This window comes from Tursiops truncatus, chromosome 9, assembly GCF_011762595.2.
Source record: "Tursiops truncatus isolate mTurTru1 chromosome 9, mTurTru1.mat.Y, whole genome shotgun sequence".
Classification (NCBI taxonomy): domain Eukaryota; kingdom Metazoa; phylum Chordata; class Mammalia; order Artiodactyla; family Delphinidae; genus Tursiops; species Tursiops truncatus.
In genome coordinates this window covers 70,159,806-70,181,032 of record NC_047042.1, presented here as the reverse complement: position 1 = coordinate 70,181,032, position 21,227 = coordinate 70,159,806, and the positions used below count along the sequence as shown (strand labels likewise).

Sequence of the window (21,227 nt, the reverse complement as noted above, 5' to 3'; positions counted from 1 at the left end):
AATGCCAAGGCCCGCTGGCAAATAGCAGCAGCTGGAATAGGCAAGGACGGATTCTCCCCTATAGATTTCAGGGGAAGGATGGCCCTGCTGGCACCCTGATTTCAGACTTCTAGTTTTCAGAACTGTAGGACAATAAATTTCATTTATTTTAAGCCACCCAGTTTGTGGTACTTTGTCACCGCTGCCCTAGGAAACTAACACAAGAGTAGAGCCACACAGAGACCTAGCTGACTGTAACCTTCAATGTGTAGTTTTTGCTCCATCAAACAAGATAAGCTAAAAACCACATGGAATGAGAGGGTAGCAATACCATTTTATTCTTAACCTTGATTTTGGTCTGGCCAACAGCATGCCTTAGCAAAATCAAAACAAATCCCAGCAATAAAGCAAGGCAAACAAACACCCCTCCACATACACATTAATTGGATCTTCCCTGCTGAGTCATTTATGCCTCATTTAAGCGACAAATGTTTATCACTGCTAGACCTCCAGAGCCTCCCCAGCTGTAGAGATATAAGGTCTATTCCATTGACTTCATGCATCTTTAACAAAGGTGCCATTGCGGTCCAACCCCAGAAATCTCTTTTATTGGTGATGATGTACGCAAGTAAAAGAACACAATCGGATTTTTTTTCAGACCCAGGTACATGAAATTGAGCTTACAGTGCTGCAAGTTAGGAGAACCTTGTTTTTAAGGCTGTAAACTGCATATAACTTTGTGAATGTATTCATAAGCATGATATTAAAATAGCTTATCTGTGCCTAAAATCCTAGATTATAAAAATAGCATCTAGCTAAGAACTGGATTTTTTTAGTTGATACTCTTTCTGTGACCATTATAGTTTTCTGTGTCCTGTCTTTCCTGCACAGTCTTATTTGCCATCAGTCTTAATTCATTTTCACAAACAAATTAAGGCAGAGAGCCAGATGAGGTATGCAACTCTACTCTCTATCATCCACTTCCCTATGCTTCTGTCAGAATCAATAAATACTCATTCAAAGGAAGGGGGCTAAGCAACTCATTAATTCTCCTGCTCACTGCTTCCAAAATATGGGTGGCTTGTTAGGTGCCCTCTGAAATCCACAGTGCAAAGTGCAACTCTTGAGTCCTGTTAAAGAGCCAGCAATACAGGCGCAGAGCATGAGGAGAGGGACTTAGCAGTGATAATTAGACTGGTGCATGCGTGTTCTGTGATTTACCCACTCACAGCATTTTCCAAATAATACTTTTTTCTTCATAAAAGATATAGGTTGTCTTTGCTTTCAAAGACTCTTCCAAGCCTGATGTCACCTCATTGTTTAAATCTGTCCTTGAACATAAACAACACCCTGGAAATTTCCAATTTTATACAACATTTTTCAAAGCACATAAAAAGAAAGTTCTTCAAACTTAACAGAGTGAATAGTGATTGCTGATTTGTTTGCAGTGAATACTGAAGGAGAGATGCTGTGTAGAAACTCCTTTAGCAATTCGTGTGAGGAATGTGGCTATCCAACACCACAGAAATTCACAGGTAATACTGGGGGTTAAAGGAAGCCAGACAAATAAGACTTTGAATGTATCTACATCCTTAGGTTTCTCTCTCTCCTTGACCTTAAAAGTTAGAAGTGTGATATCTTGGGTTTACTCTGCTAATTCTTTTGTTGCCTCCAGTTTGGGGGATTTTATTGTTATTCCTCATGGATTTTCTAACTCTAAGAGAAGTGACGTGAAAAATAACATCAGTCTGAACTCAGTAACCTCTACTTTTTTTTTAGTTTGACTTGGCTAAAAGCCATTGTAGCTGCTGTTTATTAGTTCAAAACGCCATGAATACTTACTATGTGATTCACTTCCATGTAAATTTTTCATTTAGAGATCTTTGATTTAGAGCAATGTATGCATTAGCAGGAAAACATCATATAACTATTTACTCAAAAAACAAGAGAGAGGAGGGTTGAAGAAGGCATATCCCAGGAGACTTAAGACTGACAGATTAGCAGCAGAAAACCTTTTGTCTGAAAAGTACGAAAATGATCATAAGAACTAAGAACAATATACCTCTCATCTTATCAAAACCAAAGAAGGTGCTTTACATGTGCAAAATGTCCAATTCTGTATTCTCAATACACAACTAACTTGGAAATTCATCTGACTTGGAAAATAACCAAGTTGAAAATAAAACCTGCAATCATAAACACAATATTTTTATAGATTAAAAACAAACAACCATAGGATTTTTTTCAGAAGTAGGATTTTGCTGCTCTATACCTTTAAATATTTATTCTAGTATATCAACTTATTGGTAAAGTATAACAAGGTGATAGTTTACAGTTAGAGAATATAGAGCATCAAAATTTTAAAGATAAGGAGGGAAAGATGGCGGAAGAGTTAAGATGCGGAGATCACCTTCCTCCCCACAGATACACCAGAAATATATCTACACGGGGAGTAACTCCTACAGAGCACCTACTGAACGCTGGCAGAAGACCTCAGACCTTCCAAAAGGCAAGAAAGTCCCCACATACCTGGGTAGGGCAAAAGAAAAAAGAATAAACAGAGACAAAAGGATAGGGACGGGGCCGGCACCAGTGGGAGGGAGCTGTGAAGGAGGAAAGGTTTCCACACACTAGGAAGCCCCTTCGCGGGCGGACACTGCGGGTGGCGGAGCGGAAAAGCCTCGGATCACGGAGGAGAACACAGCAACAGGGGTGCGGGGGACAAAGCGGAGAGATTCCCGCACAGAGGATCGGTGCCGACCGGCACTCAGCAGACCGGGAGGCTTGTCTGCTCACCCGCCAGGGCGGGTGGGGCTGGGAGCTGAGGCTCGGGCTTCAGCCAGAGCGCAGGGAGAGGACTGGGGTTGGCAGCATGAACACAGCCTGCAGGGTGTTAGTGCACCACGGCTAGCCGGGAGGGAGTCCCGGGAAAAGTCTGGACCTGCCGAAGAGGCAAGAGACTTTTTCTTCCCTCTTTGTTTCCTGGTGCTCGAGGAGAGGGGATTAAGGGCGCTACTTAAAGGAGCTCCAGAGAAGGGCACGAGCCGCAGCTAAAAGCGCGGACCCCAGAGACGGGCATGAGACGGCTGCTGCTGCCACCAAGAAGCCTGTGTGCGAGCACAGGTCACTATCCACACACCCCTTCCTCCGGGAGTCTGTGCAGCCCGCCACTGTCAGGGTCCAGGGATCCAGGGACAACTTCCCTGGGAGAACACCCAGCGCGCCTCAGGCTGGTGCAACGTTATGCCGGCCTCTGCTGCCTCAGGCCCACCCCGCACTCCTTACCCCTCCCTCACCTCCTCCAACGACCTACGCGCAGAGGTGGGGCCAAATCCAAAGCTGAGCACTGGGAGCTGTGTGAACAAAGAAGAGAAAGGGAAATCCCTCCCAGCAGCCTCAGAAGCAGCGGATTAAATCTCCACAATCAACTTGATGTACCCTGCATCTGTGGAATACATGAATAGACAATGAATCATCCCAAATTGAGGAGGTGGACTTTGAGAGAAAGATTTATGATTTTTTTCCCCTTTTCCTTTTTTTGTGAGTGTGTATGTGTATGCTTCTGTGTGAGATTTTGTCTGTATAGCTTTGCTTCCACCATTTGTCATAGGGTTCTCTCTGTCCATTTAAAAAATTTTTTTTCTCTTAATAATTATTTTTTATTTTAATAACTTCATTTTATTTTATCTTACTTTATTTTATCTTTCTTTCCTTCTTTCTTTTCTTTCTTTCTTCCTTTCTTTCAATCTTTCTTTCTTTCTTTCTCCCTTTTATTCTGAGCCGTGTGCATGAAAGGCTCTTGGTGCTGCAGCCAGGTGTCAGTGCTGTGCCTCCGAGGTGGGAGAGCCAACTTTAGGACACTGGTCCACAAGAGACCTCCCAGCTCCACATAATAACAAACGGTGAAAATCTCCCAGAGATCTCCATCTCAACACCAGCACCCAGCTTCACTCAACGACCAGCAAGCTACAGTGCTGGACACCCTATGCCAAACAACTACCAAGACATGAACACAGCCCCACCCATTAGCAGAGAGGCTGCCTAAAATCATAATAAGGCCACAGACACCCCAAAACACACCACCAGACGTGGACCTGCCCAGCAGAAAGACAAGATCCAGCCTCATCCACCAGAACACAGGCACTACTCCCCTCTACCAGGAAGCCTACATAACCCACTAAACCAACTTAAGCCACTGGGGACAGACACCAAAAACAACGGGAACTACGAACCTGCAGCCTACAAAAAGGAGACCCCAAACACACTAAGTTAAGCAAAACGAGAAGACAGAAAAACACACAGCAGATGAAGGAGCAAGATAAAAACCCACCAGACCTAACAAATGAAGAGGAAATAGGCAGTCTACCCTAACAGGAATTCAGAATAATGATAGTAAAGATGATCCAAAATCTTGGAAATAGAATAGACAACATGCAAGAAACATCTAACAGGGACCTAGAAGAACTAAAGATGAAAAAAGCAACGATGAACAACACAATAAATGAAATTAAAATTACTCTAGATGGGAGCAATAGCAGAATAACTGAGGCAAAAGAACAGATAAGTGACCTGGAAGATAAAACAGTGGAAATAACTACTGCAGAGCAAAATAAAGAAAAAAAGAATGAAAAGAACTGAGGACAGTCTCAGAGACCTCTGGGACAACATTAAATGCACCAACATTCGAATTACAGGGGTCCCAAAAGAAGAAGAGAAAAAGAAAGGGACTGAGAAAATATTTGAAGAGATTACAGTTGAAAACTTCCCTAATATGGGAAAGGAAATAGTTAATCAAGTCCAGGAAGCACAGAGAGTCCCATACAGGATAAAGTCAAAGAGAAACACACAAGACACATATTAATCAAACTATCAAAAATTAAATACAAAGAAAGCATATTAAAAGCAGCAAGGGAAAAACAACAAATAACACACAAGGGAATCCCCATAAGGTTAACAGCTGATCTTTCAGCAGAAACTCTGCAGGCCAGAAAGGACTGGCAGGACATATTTAAAGTGATGAAGGAGAAAAACCTACAACCAACATTATTCTACCCAGCAAGGATCTCATTCAGATTTGAAGTAGAAATTAAAACCTTTACAGACAAGCAAAAGCTGAGAGAGTTCAGCACCACCAAACCAGCTTTACAAGAAATGATAAAGGAACTTCTCTAGGCAAGAAACACAAGAGAAGGAAAAGACCTACAATAACGAACCCAAAACAATTAAGAAAATGGGAATAGGAACATACATATCGATAATTACCTTAAATGCTCCCACCAAAAGACACAGATTGGCTGAATGGATACAAAAACAATACCCATATATATGCTGTCTACAAGAGACCCACTTCAGACCTAGAGACACATACAGACTGAAAGTAAGGGGATGGAAAAAGACATTCCATGCAAATGGAAACCAAAAGAAAGCTGGAGTAGCAATTCTCATATCAGACAAAATAGACTTTAATATAAAGACTATTAGAAGAGACAAAGAAGGACACTGCATAATGATCAAGGGATCGATCCAAGAAGAAGATATAACAATTGTAAATATTTATGCACCCAACATAGGAGCACCTCAATAAATAAGGCAAATACTAACAGCCATAAAAGGGGAAATTGACAGTAACACATTCATAGTAGGGGACTTTAACACCCCACTTTCACCAATGGACAGATCATCCAAAAGGAAAATAAATAAGGAAACACAAGCTTTAAATGATACATTAAACAAGATGGACTTAATTGATATTTATAGGACATTCCATCCAAAAACAACAGAATACACAAGTGCTCATGGAACATTCTCCAGGATAGATCATATCTTGGGTCACAAACCAAGCCTTGGTAAATTTAAGAAAATTGAAATTTTATCAAGTGTCTTTTCTGACCACAACGCTATGAGACTAGATATCAATTACAGAAAAAGATCTGTAAAAAATACAAACACATGGAGGCTAAACAATACTCTACTTAATAAGGAAGTGATCACTGAAGAAATCAAAGAGGAAATAAAAAAATACCTAGATACAAATGACAATGGAGACACGACGACCCAAAACATATGGGATGCAGCAAAAGCAGTTCTAAGAGGGAAGTTTATAGCAATACAATCTTACCTTAAGAAACAGGAAACATCTCGAATAAACAACCTAACCTTGCACCTAAAGTAATTAGAGAAAGAAGAACAAAAAAACCCCAAAGTTAGCAGAAGGAAAGAAATCATAAAAATCAGATCAGAAATAAATGAAAGCAAAGATCAATAAAACAAAAAGCTGGTTCTTTGAGAAGATAAACAAAATTGATAAACCATTAGCCAGACTCATCAAGAAAAAAAGGGAGATGACTCAAATCAATAGAATTAGAAACGAAAACAGAGAAGTAAAAACTGACACTGCAGAAATACAAAAAATCATGAGATATTACTACAAGCAACTCTATGCCAATAAAATGGACAACCTGGAATAAATAGACAAATTCTTAGAAATGCACAACCTGCCAAGACTGAATCACGAAGAAATAGAAAATATGAACAGACCAATCACAAGCACTGAAATTGCAACTGTGATTAAAAATCTTCCAACAAACAAAAGCCCAGGACCAGAAGGCTTCACAGGCGAATTCCATCAAACATTTAGAGAAGAGCTAACACCTATCCTTCTCAAACTCTTCAAAAATATAGCAGAGGGAGAAACACTCCCAAACACATTCTACAAGGCCACCATCCCCTTGATACCAAAACCAGACAAGAATGTCACAAAGAAAGAAAACTACAGGCCAATATCACTTATGAACATAGATGCAAAAATCCTCAACAAAATACTAGCAAACAGAATCCAACAGCACATTAAAAGGATCATACACCATGATCAAGTGGGGTTTATCCCAGGAATGCAAGGATTCTTCATTATATGTGAATCAATCAATGTGATACACCACAGTAACAAATCGAAGGATAAAAACCATATGATAATCTCAATAGATGCAGAGAAAGCTTTCGATAAAATTCAGTACCCATTTATGATAAAAACCCAGCAGAAAGTAGGCATAGAGGGAACTTTCCTCAACATAATAAAGGCCATATATGACAAATCCACAGCCAACATCATTCTTAATGGTGAAAAACTGAAAGCATTTCCTCTAAGATCAGGAACAAGACAAGGTTGCCCACTCTCACCCCTCTTATTCAACATAGTTTTGGAAGTTTAAGCCACAGCAATCAGAGAAGAAAAGGAAATAAAAGGAATCCAAATTGAAAAAGAAGAAGTAAAGCTGTCAGTGTTTGCAGATGACATGATCCTATACATAGAGAATCCTAAAGATGCTACCAGAAAACTACTAGAGCTAATCAATAAATTTGGTAAAGTAGCAGGAAACAAAATTAAGACACAGAAATCTCTGGCATTCCTATACACTAATAATGAAAAATCTGAAAGTGAAATCAAAAAAACACTCCGATTTACCATTGCAACAAAAAGAATAAAATATCTAGGAATAAACCTACCTAAGGAGACAAAAGACCTGTATGCAGAAAATTATCAGACACTGATGAAAGAAATTAAAGATGATACAAATAGATGGAGAGATATACCATGTTCTTGGATTGGAAGAATCAACATTGTGAAAATGACTCTACTACCCAAAGCAATCTATAGATTCAATGCAATCCCTATCAAACTACGACTGGCATTTTTCACAGAACTAGAACAAAAAATTTCACAATTTGTATGGAAACACAAAAGACCCCGAATAGCCAAAGCAATCTTGAGAACGAAAAACGGAGCTGGAGGAATCAGGCTCCCTGACTTCAGACTATACTACAAAGCTACAGTAATCAAGACAGTATGGTACTGGCACAAAAACAGAAATATAGATCAATGGAACAGGATAGAAAGCCCAGAGATAAACCCACGCACGTATGGTCACCTTATCTTTGATAAAGGAAGCAGGATAATACAGTGGAGAAAGGACAGCCTCTTCAATAAGTGGTGCTGGGAAAACTGGACAGCTTCAGGTAAATGTATGAGATTAGATCACTCCCTAACTCCATACAGAAAAATAAGCTCAAAATGTATTAAAGACCTAAATGTAGGGCCAGAAACTATCAAACTCTTAGAGGAAAACATAGGCAGAACACTCTATGACATCTATCACAGCAAGATCCTTTTTGACCCACCTCTTAGAGAAATGGAAATAAAAACAAAAATAAAGAAATGGGAACTAATGAAACTTAAAAGCTTTTGCACAGCAAAGGAAACCATAAACAAGACAAAAAGACAACCCTCAGAATGGGAGAAAATATTTGCAAATGAAGCAAATGACAAAGGATTAATCTCCAAAATTTATAAGGAGCTCATGCAGCTCAATAACAGAAAAACCAACAACCCAATCCAAAAATGGGCAGAAGACCTAAATAGATATTTCTCCAAAGAAGACATACAGACTGCCAACAAACACATGAAATAATGCTCAACATCATTAATCATTAGAGAAATGCAAATCAGAACTACAATGAGATATAATCTCACACCAGTCAGAATGGCCATCATCAAAAAATCTAGAAACAATAAATGCTGGAGAGGTGTGGAGAAAAGGGAACAGTCTTGCACTGCTGGTGGGAATGTGAATTGGTAGAGCCACTATGGAGAACAGTATGGAGGTTCCTTAAAAAACTACAAATAGAACTACCATATGACCCAGCAATCCCACTACTGGGCATATACTCTGGGAAAACCATAATTCAAAAAGAGTCATGTACCAAAATATTCATTGCAGCTCTATTTACAATAGCCAGGAGATGGAAACAACCAACGTGTCCATCATCGGATGAATGGATAAAGAAGATGTGGCACATATGTACAATGGAATATTACTCAGCCATAAAAAGAAACCAAATTGAGCTATTTGTAATGAAGTGGATGAACCTAGAGTCTGTCATACAAAGTGAAGTAAGTCAGAAAGAGAAAGACAAATACCGTATGCTAACACATATATATGGAATTTAAGAAAAAAAAATGTCATGAAGAACCTAGGGATAAAAGAGGAATAAAGACACAAACATACTAGAGAATGGACTTGAGGATATGCGGAGGGGGAAGGGTAAGCTGTGACAAAGCGCGAGAGTGGCATGGACATATATACACTACCAAACATAAAAGAGATAGCTAGTGGGAAGCAGCCGCATGGCACAGGGAGACCAGCTCAGTGCTTTGTGACCGCCTGGAGGGGTGGGATGGGGAGGGTGGGAGGGAGGGAGACGCAGGGGGGAGGAGATATGGGAACGTGTGTATGTGTGTGGCTGATTCACTTTGTTGTGGAGCAGAAACTAACACACCATTTTAGGGCAACTGTACTCCAATAAAGATGTAAAAGAAAAGAAGATGTGGAAGATGTGGTGTATACATACAATGGAGTACTACTCAGCCATAACAAAGAATGAAATTTTGCCATTTGCAGCAACATGGATGGACTTGGAGGGCATTATGCTAAGTGAAATAAGTCAGACAGAGAAGGAAAAATACTGAATGATATCACTTATACGTGGAACCTAAAAAATAAAACAAACTAGTGAATATAACAAAAAAGAAACAGACTTACACATATAGAGAACAAACTAGTGGTTACCAGTGGGGAGAGAGAAGCGGGGAGGGGGAAGATAAAGGTAGGGGATTAAGAGGTAAAAACTACTGTGTATAAAATAAATAAGCTACAAAGGTATAATGTATAACACAGGGAATATGCAATATTTTATAATAACTATAAATGGAATATAACCTTTAAAGTTGTGAATCACTATGTTGTACACCTGAAACTTACGTAATATTGTACATCAAATATACCTCAATAAAAAATATTAAAAAAAAATTTAAAGATAGTGAAAATAATAGATCCACCTTCTAATCATTTACAATATTCCAAGCATAATGCTAAACTCTTTATTTAAAAATTTCCCTCTAATCCCCACAATAAGCTTATGGATTTAACAGTATCGTTTCCATTTAATAGATGAGGTTATCTTAGAATCAGCTAGCTTGCCCAAGATCACATAACTGAAAAGTGGCGGAACTGGGGTCATATGCAGGTTCATCTACCCTGAAATACGTTTTCTGTCTACTGTGCCCAAGTAGCTGTGCTGACCAGATGTTAGAGATGACAAGTCTTACCAATTCACTGGATTTTCCAAACTCAAAATGACCCCCCTTCTTATTTCTCTCCCTTTCTTTTTTCCTCCCTCTCTCTCTCCCTCTCACTTTCTCTCTCTCCTTCCTCCCTCCCTTCCTTCTTTCATTCCTTTCATTCGACTCCAAAAATGATTAGAAGGAACTTACAATGAAATACATGTATAACTGGACAACTGAAAGCTCCCCCAAAGATTATATGTCCATAAGTGTGTGTGATAACAAAGATTAAGAAATAGAACTCCTTTTAAAACACAATATTAACAGAGCAGTACTGTTTACTCATTCGACACAATATATTGAGCTGCTCCTATGTTCTAGGGATTGTGATGAGTCCTGGGAATGTGAATATGAATATATGCAGGCCTTCCCTTCATGCTGTGTCCTGTATTATGACAGTACACACAAAGTAATGTACGAAAGTGGTGGAAATAGAGGACCTAAGTAAAAGTGTTCAGGACAATTAATAAGGCTCGACAGGAGAGTGAGCATTTCAATGGGTCATAAAGAATAAGGAAAGACTTTCCAGGAGAGAGACAAGAAACAGGTCTTCCTGGAAAAGGATTAGTGAAGGCTTAACCAGCTCTGAAGCTAAAACATGTGGTTATTCCCAGGGAAGTGGTAAGATGCAAGGTAAGATACAAAATTGGAAAGTCTGTGGATTCCATGCTAAACAACTTGGATGTTTACTAAGCCTTGTATAATTCAGAAAATCAACATTGATACATTACCGTCATGTGATTTTCAGACTCCATCCAAGTTTTCTCATGGTCTTGATGATGCTCTTTACATCAAACACACCCAGTTCAGAATCACATGTTGCAGTTAGCCCTTTTGGTCATCTCCAGTCTGGAACAGTTCTTCAATCTTTCCTTGACTTTAATGATTTTGACACTATTAAAGATTACAGGCCAGTTATTTTGTAACTGTTCCTTAATTTGGTGTCTGATGCTTCCTCATGATTTGTTTCAAGTTATGCATGTTTTGCAGGAACATCACAGGAGAGGGGCTATGTTTTTCTCACTGCATGTCAGGTGGTGTGTAATTTTAATTTGTCCCATTAATGATGATGTTCACTTTGATCACTGGATTAAGATAGGGTCTTCCAGGATTTCTATCTGTGAAGTTCCTTTTCTACTTTTGTACATAATAAATATTTGCATGGGGAGGTAATTGGAAAGTGTGTATATATCCCATTCTTCACTAAAAGTTTTATTTATTTATTTAATTCAATGGGTTATAACCAGTTACTTTCATTATTTTGATGTTCAAGTGGTTCCAGAATTGGCCAACGGAGCTCCTTTAAGCTTTCCCCTGTGTCCTTTTGACAACCCTCATCATTCTTTTATTTCTGTCACAAGTGGTTCTAAAGTCACCTTGTTTTTTCTCTAGCTCTTGAATCAGCCATTTCTCCAAGGAGCCCTGGTTCCTTATAATAAAGAGTGATATCTGGAAGTCAAGATCTGGGCACCAGGTGTGCTCACTGCTGCTGAAGCAGAGTGCAGTTGCTGCTCTTGTGCCCTCTCATTGGACTTAGTTAGGGAATGTGCACACAAACACACACATGTATGTGTGTATATATGTATATGTGTGTATACAAGCATACATAATGTGGCAAATTGTATTTTGCAAGCTAGCTATAACAAGATCTCCCATTCCATATAATCCATATGTTCTTTTTACAATATAACGTTAATGCTCCTCCCATCCAGAAGTGAGAGCCACGCTTGTCTCCTACCTTGCACCAGTGGTTGCTAGGGACTGAACTGTGTCCACACAAATTCGTAAGTTGAAGCCCTAACCATCCAGTGTTATGGTATTTGAAATGGGGCTTTTAGGAGTTAGTTAGGTTTAAATGAGGTCATGAGAGTGAGGCCTCATGATGGGATTAGTGACCTTATTTAGAGAGCCACCAGAGAGGGTTCTCTCTCTCTCTCTCTCTTCCATGTGAGGACACAGTAAGAAGGCAGACCCCCCAATCATGCTGGCACCCTGATCTTGGTCTTCCAGCCTCCAAAGCTGTGAGAAAATAAATTTCTGCCATTTAAGATACCCCATCTTTGGTATTTTGTTATGGCATCCCAAGCTAATTAATACTTGTGACGATAGCGTAAATGAGGCTAGAGACTTCCCAGTCTAGCACTTAAAAGATTATACAACTTCTTTCTGGTCCTCTTGGGATGCTTGCTCTTAGAATCCAGTCAGCATCCTGTGAAAAACCAGACAGCTACAAGGAAAGGACAGGTGTACATGCTCTAGTCAACAGCCTCAGTGGAGACCCCAGCTAACAGGCAGCATCAAACTCTAGCCTCTGGATGATTCTAGCTCCCAGCTGCAAAGTCATCCCCAGCTTTCAAGCTTCGCACCTGAGCTCCTGGGGATAAAGTGTCCCAGTTTCTGGGACAGTTTATTTGCAAGTTCCTGATGCACATAAATCATGAGAAATAACATAATAATTGTAATGTTTTAAATCACTGCATTTGGGGGTAATTTGTGATGCATTAATACATGGCCAGAACGCATACCTCCATTATAATGCAACACCACAGGGTTCATTCTAGCTGTCTCCCTTTCCTAATTTGTACCCCACCCTTTCAAAACTTGGGAAATCTGACTCCCATTTTCCTTAATATCTTTAGTTGTTTGATCGATCCTCCTGTATCTAACCAATCTTTTATAAATTATATTGCCCCTACTCTTATGTGGATGCTCTCCTGATTCTACTTGGATATTGCTACCCTGAGATGGATCTTCTTTCTTTCTCATGGGACTCAGACACTTGATGCTAGACTGCCCCCCACCTCTGTGTGGATGCCTTACTCACCCTGCTTGGGCTCTGACTCTCCACTTTGGTCAACCCCTCTGCACAGATACCTGCCTTACTCTGTCTCATTCAATAGCATTATCATTGACTAGTTTAGGAAAGAGAAGGAAATGAAGGAAAGGGAAGGGGAGGAAAAAGAAGAGAAAAGAAAAGAAGGGTAAGACATGGAAGAGGAACCATGTGGCCAAAGTGAAAACTTTGGAAATTTTTACATAGATGACTGTTAAGATCCAAAATGCATTTTAGAAATATCAGCAAGACTGTTTTCTAACAGTTTACTGCTAATAATTTTTTTCTTATGAAATGTTTATCTAATGATTGAATAGAGTAACTGATGGAAATAAAGATGATCGTAGAACAAATAACTAAAACTGTGGTCCCTAGGCCAGAAATTTTCTTCATAGGAAAGAAGTAGGAAATATATTTTTATTTGTTTGTTTGTCTCTATTTCTTTTGGTTTGCTTATTTTGTTCAAAGATACACACATGGGATCAAGTTCAAAATCAAAGAACATTTTGAACCTGCCCCCTACATAACACATACCACATTTCTACTTGTTTTCTTCTGCATCTATCTACATGTAAGGCCAAATTAACTAAAGAAATACAATCAATTTCTCAGTATTAAGTTTACTGCTTCGTAGTTTTACTACCTAACACAGTACCTGGCATAGAGTAGGCATTAGATATAAGACATTGAATGAATGAGACAATACAGTAATAAGGCTGTAGCTCAGCAATTCTTTAAAGTTCCACAAATGGGACTGACCTCAGAAATTCCATAAGGATACATTCCAGTACATACTCAAGTCGTCCACATCAGAAGAAATAGTGGGAGACAGTCTAGTGATAATAACCAGAGCTGGGATCACTTTTAATGCTCTTAACTATTTCTAACATCTCTATTAATACACGGAGCATTTCTTGATTTATCTTTTTGAAACATGTATTCAATTCCTGGGAAGATAGATGAGAGATTTGGCTGTTATATGACCTCAACACCTTGCCTCACCCATTCTCCTGTATAATTATTTTAGTTAAATGAGTGAAGAATATTTTCATAATTAAGCCTGCATATATTGTACACTACGGAGACAAGACTTTCAGTTTTATTTCTTTTCATTTATCATTTTACTTTTTGGTTTTCATAGTGTTGCTTCTTGCATTTCTTTTTTCCTACACTGTATGCCTTTGTCATATTTCTTTTTTCAAACTCTCTGTCATATCAGAAATTCTGTCATATGGCTTTTCCCCCCAAGATGTCTTTCCATTTTTCCTGCTTCAGTTAGGACTAGTTGCTTTCCAGGTCTGTTGCTCCTGGGCTGCATCCACTTCTCCTGGTTCCTATGTCTCTCTCTTTCTTGATTTCTGGTGTCACTAAAGCTACTTCCTAATGTTAGATGTAAGAGAATTAAAATTTCTGAGCTCTTACATGTGTGAAAATTTCTAAAGGATAATGTTTACATAAAGTCTAAAGTAACTGCTAGGCCACTACATTCAAATATATGTGTAATAAAATAATTGCCTTCTCTTAGCTCCTTTCCCTTAACCAGTTTGACTGAATTATGAGCAAAATACAATATAAATGATAACTACTTTTCAAGATCATAAAAATGACTTGGAATCTCATTTATTAATAATCTTGGGATTCAAATTTTAATTAATATTGAAGCTTTTATTGTATATTAGAATTCATTCTCTCTGGAAATGGTTTTTGTACCTATTATGCATAAATATACACTTGTATTATATACCTAAACTAATTTGCACTTAAAAATAGTTGCCTCTGGGCTTCCCTGGTGGCGCGGTGGTTGAGAGTTCGCCTGCCGATGCAGGGGATGTGGGTTCGTGCCCCGGTCCAGAAGGATCCCACGTGCCGCGGAGCGGCTGGGCCCGTGAGCCATGGCCGCTGAGCCTGTGCGTCCGGAGCCTGTGCTCCGCAACGGGAGAGGCCACAACAGTGAGAGGCCCGCGTACCGGAAAAAAAAAAAAAATAGTTGCCTCTGACTCATCCTCTTGTTCCCACTGGTTCCCTCCTCCCCAATACTGCTGCTGAGAGAATGAGTGTAGGAAAAATTTTGGAGCTTTTAAAGAACTATTTAGAAGGGAAGAAAGTCAAGGAACTTGAAAGCAGAATTAATTTAGAAGGCTGACCCTGGAAACACTTGTATATGTAGTGATTCCCAAGTCATCTTATTATATTTCAAGTCACACTTTATTAAAGTTATGACACTCTACAGATGAAAATTTCATTTGGGTTAACATGAATTCTCCTTTAAAGATGTGATATGGCTTTTAGAGTTTAGTAAGTGGTGTCAGTTCTCCACACTTTAAAGAGAATCACCTCCCACCTTCACCCCCCTCGATGTTTCTCTAATATCTAGCTGAGGTCAGTAGCACTGGGGCAGAGAAAGTAAAGATAATTTTAGTGAATGGTTCAGCAGACTCAGGGCAATGCCAAGGCACCCAAAATGTGTATCAAGCTAATGTGACTCTGGTGTCAGTATCAGGAGGCAAAATTTGTCAGGTAAACCCACGAGAAATAGAAGTGATTCTAATGGGGTAATTGATAGTTGAGGCAGCCGCTCCATCTCAATAGGATAACGGATAGTAGCTAGCGATAAACGACCTAAACTGGCTGTGATAAGACTAAGACTTTTCCACACATTTCCAATGGCCTCCTATGACACTTAAAACCACACTCTTTCCCAGGACCTATTCAGCTCTACTGAATCAGGCATTTGTTTATTTCTTCAACCCCATTTCTTACCACCACCTTCTTCTCAGCTCACTAAATTTCAGCCACACTGGCATTCCAGCTATTCCTTGAACATGCTAAACTTGTTCTGCCTAGGTCTTTGTACTTGGTGTTCCCTCTGCCAGGAACGCCCAGCCCCAAATCATCTGGTGTCTTTTTCATGTCATTCATGGTCCAGCTCAGAGGTCACCTCCTTAGAAATGTCTTCCAACTTAAAATAGACACTCTCCATTTCTACCAGCCCTGCTTCCTGCATTCTCTATCTCTTCACTCTGTTTGTTTTCCTAGGACTTATCCCTTTTTGAAATTGTCTTATTTTCGTCTTGTTGCCTGACTCTGCCCTGAGTTTATATGTGCTTATGAGCAGGGACTTTGTCTTGTTAACTTTTTGTCCCCAGTTCCTAAAACCAAGCCTGCCCTGTAGAAGGTATTCAATAAATGTATGCCAAATGAATAACTAAATAAATGAGCTACAGAGATAATGGAGCACGAATTAAGACAGAACCTCAGTGGGCTAGTCTGACAGGGTGGAAGGAGGCAGGGAGGGAAGAACCATGATGTGGTAGACAGTGTGTTCAGGATGGAATAAAAGCTCAAATTTGCCATTCTGCGACATGGAAAAATTACTTACCCTTGCTGAATGTCAGTTTTCTCAGCTTTGAAATGATAATCACTATTGTATGTCCAATTTAAAGATTCCATTAGGTGAAATTATGAATATATAAATGTGTATATAAAGAGAAGAGGCACAGAGAAGGTTCTCAATATATAGTAGCCATTATTACCATCAATATTGGGACAAATGAATTTTTGAATGCTCATTGTGTTGACACTGAAGAAGGGAAAGCTTAAGTACTCTCTATTCAATTTTCTTATTTTTCTAAAATATCCCTTTTTATAGGATTTATTATATGTTTATAAAAGTAACAGTAACTTTAGTGTATTTTGCATATAAAATAAAATATTCATATAGTCTTGGTTTTCAGATGCAGCCAAATAATAAATTGGACCATAAAGTATGAATACTGTACCTAGCAATGAAATAGTTGTATACATGAATAGAAGAGACATAATGGCTGGTCATAAAATATGATTAACCTAGTTGAAACAAAAGGCCTCAGTACCTCACAAGTGGTGATCTCATTAGTGGGTTATAGGAGTTCCACATGAGTGAAGAAATCATGTATAATGGTTGCTCATTACACACCCTATTTATTCTTAGGGTGCCTTTTTTGAAGCTTGTTTTATTCTATTAAGTTTAAGCAAGAAGAGAGAAAAGTATGATATAAGAATATGCCAATTATATTTTAAAAGAATATTATTATTATAAGTTGGTTTGTATTAATCAAAAGAAACTTAACCCTTAATAATAAAATGAGTTTGGTGTGTATTCCATGTATGACCAAGCCATTTAACATTGCTTTCAAATCAAGACTTTTATGAAGCAGAACCTTTTGATGGGCTATTTCTGTTCCATCTCTCCTTTGTATTATTACCAGTATTGCTTCTATAGCCCCAGTTTCACCATCACTTCCGTGACTTTGGATAGTATAATTAACCATGTTGGGCCTCAGTTTCCACGCTTGTAATATAAGAAGGACATCAATGTGGCCCACCTCATAACTCAAAACGTGACAATACTTGTGAATGCTGGAAGCACTTTAAATTACCACATGCAAACAATGTGCTATTACAGAGAACTTAGTGCAGTACCTTTTGTATAATGGGTGTTTAATAAATATTAACTGAATGGACAGAACCATTGTAATAACAAGATCAGCCTTGTTATACAGCGATTGGGAGAGTAGGACTCTGACTTACCTTTCTTACATGTATTTTATATCTGTAAGTGCCAGGTGATAAAGATAGGAAACCTACAAATGTTTACCTCATATCTTCCTCCATTAAAATACTTTGAGGATTAATATTTAGCTATCTTTCATCAATGCTGAGGGTTTTTTTGTACACAGTAGCAAATGCTTTATATTTTTCTTTAATTGAAAATTTTGTATCTTTAAAACTGGTTGTTAATAGGATTTAGTAGTTTAGTAGATTTTTAAATGTATTTTAACACACTATAATATCTGCTGAAAATGTTCACATTTGAATAAGATTTTGTATTTCACTGTTAGACAACAATATGGTGTTATCAGAACGCTATGTACTCAAATTGTTGAGTTAAATTTTTTAGCCCTGTTAAAATAATCACAAGAAAAATCTATGGTAGTTTATGACTCAAGGGCACAGGTAATAGACTAGGCTAATTAAATTAGTGATCAATTTTCTTTTAATCCAATGAAGTAGATTAATATAGCCTATCCATCTGATTAATTCAGGCCAAAATATTTTATTTTCTCAAAAACAAAATTTCAATCTGAACCATCCAGTTACCCCAAACCATTCCTTTAACTTGTCAGTGTGTTGCATTGGTCATTCCATCACTTACCTTTTCAACAAATTTTTGACTGTGCGACAGAAAATACATCAGGTTCAGGAGAGTAGAAATAGTTGAGTGGTCCTTATGCTGGAAGAGGTCACAGTCTTACAGGCAGTGCTAATGGAAAATAAAAAATTGTATCTAGTTAATATAGGCAAAAAGACTTTGAAGATTAATTTTCAAAATAACTACCCCAACTCAAAATATCTTCTTTGGGTTGGGCTGTTAGCCTAACTCTCCACACTGGTATTTCAAGTGGCTTCATTTAATAGCTGTTTTGTAAAGGCAATATAAGGTAAGATTTGAGAGCACAGACCCTGGAGCCAGACATGTGGGTTTGAATCCCAGGTCTAATACTTATGAACTGTGCAACCTTGATCTTATTCCTTAACCTCTCTGTGTCTTAGTTTCCTCATCTGCAAAATGTGGATAATAAGACTACTCACCTCACAGTTGCAAGGTTTAACAGCAAAGCACTTAGAACAGTGCCTGATAAAGTGTAAGTTATAGAAGTGTTAACTATTACCAGCAGAAATAAAATATTTATTTAAATATACCATGATCTATGTAATTATAACATGATACATGATAACTGCATATATCATACAGATATCTATATACCTACACATACATATAGATGATAAATGAAGCAATGTTGTAATAGTAGTAAACTATAAGTTATATCTTAGATGAGGAATACACTGCTTACGTTGAGTTGGAAGAATAAAGAATAAATAAAACCTCCTCTCTTGTTTTTCCACTAAAATTTAAAATTTACCTTTTTATAATGCATATGGCTCAAAGTGAAGTTGTGTTGATATGGACTGGCATACTTTAGTAACCATTGTTGCACTTCTTAAATAATGACGATAAGAAGGAGAGATGTAAAATCAAATAGAATACTTACTAGCCATAAACATGAATATTTTTAATAACTTGATTTCATAGGATTTATTATCTAGCACTACAACACTTAGATCTATTTATAGAGCTTAAAAAATGAGTTCTACAGTTCTGAGTCTAATTTAGGGCATATGAAAATTCTTAATGTTTTAAAAACACCTCAGAGAAATAGAGCAGCCTCCCTTATCAAAATAAAACACTAAATCTCCCAAGATTTGAGCCAGGTAATGTTTTAATTTTAATGAAATTGGCCTTTGTCCTTGAAAGGGACAAAATAAACGGATTGGCTAGTTCCTGAACGCTGCTACATCCAGAATTTTTTTTTTTTTTTTTTTTTTGCGGTATGCGGGCCTCTCACCTTTGTGGCCTCTCCCGTTGCGGAGCACAGGCTCCGGATGCGCAGGCCCAGCGGCCATGGCTCACGGGCGCAGCCACTCCGCAGCATGTGGGATCCCCCTGGACCAGGGCACGAATCTGTGTCCCCTGCATCGACAGGCGGACTCTCAACCACTGCACCACCAGGGAAGCCCCAGAAATATTTCTTAATCCATGAGTAGGCCTTAGGAAAGGAAAGCAACCCTGGCAGCTAGTGGTGATAGTAAGTAAGCAGCTCTAAGTACAACATAAAGGCAAAAGGAAAAGCTCAAAAGGAGAACATCAGGACTGTTCTCACTGACAAATCTCCTTCCTGGTTCATAACTGCTAAATTCTTATTTAAGCATTGTTTTAATAGAAAGACTGTCCTTCGTAAACTTTTATTTCAATTTTATTTTTAACTACATAGAATCCATAAAAGTATTAATTATTATATTTTCATACCTTGCAGTTTTACAAAGTAGGTAATAACTCATATTCTCTATTGCTATATTAGGCTGTAATTTTTCTGGCTGTGTAATATTCCTTTAGGAGACTATATCATAATTTAGTTATTTTGTGGATAGACATTTATGTTCTAGTTTTATTTTTCAATTTTTTAACATATTTATTGGAGTATAATTGCTTTACAACGGTGTGTTAGTTTCTGCTTTATAACAAAGTGAATCAGCTACACATATACATATATCCCCATATCTCCTCCCTCTTGCGTCTCCCTCCCATCCTCCGAGTCCCACCCCTCTAAGTGGTCACAAAGCACCAAGCTGATCTCCCTGTGCTATGTGGCTGCTTCCCACTAGCTATCTATTTTACATTTGGTAGTGTATACATGTCCATACCACCCTCTCACTTCGTCCTAGCTTACCCTTCGCCCTCCACATGTCCTCAAGTCCATTCTCTAAGTCTGCATCTTTATACCTGTCCTTCCCCTAGGTTCTTAAGAAACATTTTTATTTTTTTTTTAGATTCCATATATATGTGTTAGCATATGGTATTTGTTTTTCTCTTTCTGACTGACTTCACTTTGTATGACAAACTCTAGGTCGATCCACCTCACTACAAATAACTCAATTTCATTTCTTTTTATGGCTGAGTAATATTCCATTGTATATATGTGCCACATCTTCTTTATCCATTCATCTGATGATGGACACTTAGGTTGCTTCCATGTCCTGGCTATTGTAAATAGTGTTGCAATGAACATTGTGGTACATGACCCTTTTTGAATTATGGTTTTTTCAGGGTATATGCCCAGTAGTGGGATTGCTGGGTCATATGGTAGTTCTGTTTGTAGTATTTTAAGGAACCTCCATACTGTTCTCCATAGTGGCTCTATCAATTTACATTCCTACCAACAGTGCAAGAGTGTTCCCTTTTCTCCACACCCTCTCCAGCATTTATTGTTTCTAGATTTTTTGATGATGGCCATTCTGACTGGTGTGAGGTGTTACCTCATTGTGGTTTTGATTTGCGTTTCTCTGATGATTAATCATGTTGAGCATCCTTTCATGTGTTTGTTGGCAATCTGTTTATCTTCTTTGGAGAAATGTCTATTTAGGTCTTCTGCCCATTTTTGGATTGGGTTGCTTTTTTGATATTGAGCAGCATGAGCTGCTTATAAATTTTGTAGATTAATCCTATGTCCGTTGCTTCATTTGCAAATATTTTCTTCCATTCTGAGGGTTGTCTTTGCATCTTGTTTATGGTGTCCTTTGCTGTGCAAAAGATTTTAAGTTTCATTAGTTCCCAATTGTTTATTTTTGTTTTTATTTCCC

The 21,227-nt window shown here is 38.3% G+C and overlaps 1 long non-coding RNA gene across 1 annotated transcript in view; it reads right to left on the bottom strand.

The window, feature by feature from the left end:
* LOC109548287 (uncharacterized) overlaps nucleotides 1–21,227 on the bottom strand; it is a 734,651-nt gene that overhangs the window by 137,988 nt on the left and 575,436 nt on the right. The window contains exon 10 of the long non-coding RNA XR_002174337.3: nucleotides 18,184–18,291. This is a non-coding gene — a long non-coding RNA (uncharacterized lncRNA). The remainder of the gene's footprint in view (nucleotides 1–18,183; nucleotides 18,292–21,227) is intronic.